We start from the raw sequence: 2,700 nt of genomic DNA, 5'->3' as shown, positions 1-2,700 counted from the left end.
TTGTAAACCGCTCCCGCCGCAGCTGTTGCTCGGGCAGCCCCGCGCAACGCCCCGCCCACCGAGCAAGGCCCCGCCCCCATCCTCAGGCCCCGCCCCCCCCCGTCCGGCGCTGGCACGCCCCCTCCCGGCGGGGCGGCGGTCTTTGTATGGCGGGGCCCGGCGGCACCGGCACGGAATGCGGGCCCGGGAGGGGCCGCCGCCGCTGTGCCGAGGGAGCACCGTCCCGTGCTCGTTGCGGGTCCTGGAGAGGCGAAGCGGGTTGTGCTGATGGAGCCCCGAGAGCCGCTGAGTGCTGCGCTGGGCCGCCCTGGTCTGGCACTGTTACTTCTCCGAAGCTGCGGATGCTGAACTGGAATGTAATTGGGAATTACTGGGAATTGTAGCAATCCTTTGCCGTTCCAGTTGGAAGCAAGGAGCTGTGAGGAGTTCAGGCCGCAATACTGCTAGCAAAGTGCTTAATCTGCTAAACTCGAGGTTAGCACCTTGCTAAATGGGATAAGAAAGGCGAGGTTTCCACGCATCCCTCCTTCTTCTCCCCCAGAGGCACCGACACCCATCCGAGCTCACGTTATCAGGCTGAGCTCCCTCTGATATCAAACCCAACCTGCCCGCATGGACAACACTGCTCAATGCCACGACGCTTTTTTATTCTTTTTTCCCTCAAACTTCTCCCGACGAACAGCTCTGCTCTGGTTGAAATTCAGGTCACTTATAGATCATACAAAGGTTAATCAAAGAGCTTTCTGGATGTGGCAATATACCCACAGCACAGCTCTGGAAGATGAGATATGTTTATTGGGGAATTTGAATCTTGCATCACACCCACTTGAAATGGGATTCTTATAATGAAAATGGGACCACTATGTATTAAGGCCAAACTTACAGTGCTTCTGTGTCTGTGACCTTCAGTTAGTCAGACAGGGACACGCTGCGCCCTTGCTAGTTTCCTGACGGTTAAAATACCTCTGTGAATCTGCTGTGCAAACCGAGACCCGGGCTTTGCCTTATTCTGCTCGTGTGTGGGTCCGAGGCAGCAGGTTTTGGCCCTCCCCCTGACTGATCCAGGGGGGAATTGGCGCAGCGGTTGTTGCACAATGAGCGTTTTTTAGTGGGTCTTTTTAAGTGTGATTTTTACAGAATGGGGGGGTCTGAACGAGATGTTTGTGCACACATGCAAAATATTACGCTTTGCTGCAAGAGCTTCACATTTCTTTTGTAAGTGGCTGCACGTTCATTTGCACTAAGTAACCAAACCTGATCCCACAAACACTCCCAGGGTGAAGCACAAGAGCAGCAACTTCAGTGGGACTTGCGTGTACGTTTCAGTATCGATTATTTTCCGTTGGCAGCAAGGCAGAAAGAACAAAGCCGAATTTCAATGAAGATGGGTGTGAGCTCCTAGTTGTGCTGCTCCGTGTTCGGAGTCATGTGACTTCTTTAAAAGTCGTGACTCCTGAAAGTGCAGTCTTTTCATTGTCTCCTGATTTTTATCATTCTAAAAGTCCTTGCGTTGAGGACTTGAAACAAGTTCGGTGCCCAAAAGCTATAAACAGACAAACGAACTCTTCTGCCTTTCCTTTTAACCTCGTAACTCTGCCTCCTGCAAAGCTCACTGACTCAGGTTTTACAGTATTTGTTGTTCTCGTGGCACACTATCACGCATTGCTTTCCCCCCCTCTTTCATGTTTCAGCCCTTTTCAAAATAGTCTGCTCTTCCAGGTGAAGTGTGCTGACCTCCTTAAAGCCACGGGGCATCCCACTGGAGCCGGGACTCTGGGCGACCGTAAACACGACTGAACAGAGAACACAGAAGCCGTATGGTTTTCATCCACTGAGATATGATACCACCATGGAAAACGTATGAAGGTAAAAGGGTTGTTTCCGGAAAAAATGAGAGGCTCAGCCTATCTCTAAACTTTTTTTTTTTTATCCTCTCAAAATGCATCATGGAACATCACATCACATGGCTGAACTGAACACATGCCATGTATTTTTACAGATTAGCCACAGTGACCCCCATGATTTATGCTCATGGCACTGGAGATGTTTGATATGAGGCAAGGGCCAACTTGTAAATATAAATCTTTATGTTTTCTCCCTGTGTTTGTTTTGTGCTGGGGACATTTGCTGCTTTTCTGGAGAATCTTCAGCTCTCTGTATATTATGTATGGGGTAAAAAATTTGACAACAAAGACACAGGAAAGACTGACAGACCTGTGTTTGCTGTATTGCACTGTATGTTACTACACAGGCTGCAATATTAACTCCAAACTAGACTTTGGAACCAGGCAGCAAGCCCAAAATTGTGATAATCTCCTCCATAACAACAGAAAAAGAAATAAAATAACATTGCTGAAAGTTGAAGCGTTTAGTTTCACTCCCAAAACTCCTAATGCACTTAAATTTGCGTTTATGTTCTTTTCAATTACATTATGTAAATTTACATTCTTTAAAAAAAAAAAAAAGTCATGCTAAAAGTCTTGTAAACTGGTTCAAGCCCTGCTCTACTGCACATGAGAAAACACTGCCTGTCAGAGAGAATGAAAACAGAGCTGACCAAGCAACAGGAAGCCTTTACCTAAATTTAAGTCTTTCAAGAGTTAGCATGGGTGTTTTTTTTTAAACAACTGATCTGAAGAGCAAAATATCCAGGCAGTGCCTCGGAGCAGGAGGCCAGCCGAGCTCTGCTCTCTTGCACAG

This window comes from Cyrtonyx montezumae, unplaced genomic scaffold (genome assembly GCF_038088225.1).
Source record: "Cyrtonyx montezumae isolate F1298 unplaced genomic scaffold, pur_monq_1.0 scaffold_9, whole genome shotgun sequence".
Lineage (NCBI taxonomy): Eukaryota > Metazoa > Chordata > Aves > Galliformes > Odontophoridae > Cyrtonyx > Cyrtonyx montezumae.
Note: the sequence above shows the minus strand (reverse complement) of the source record.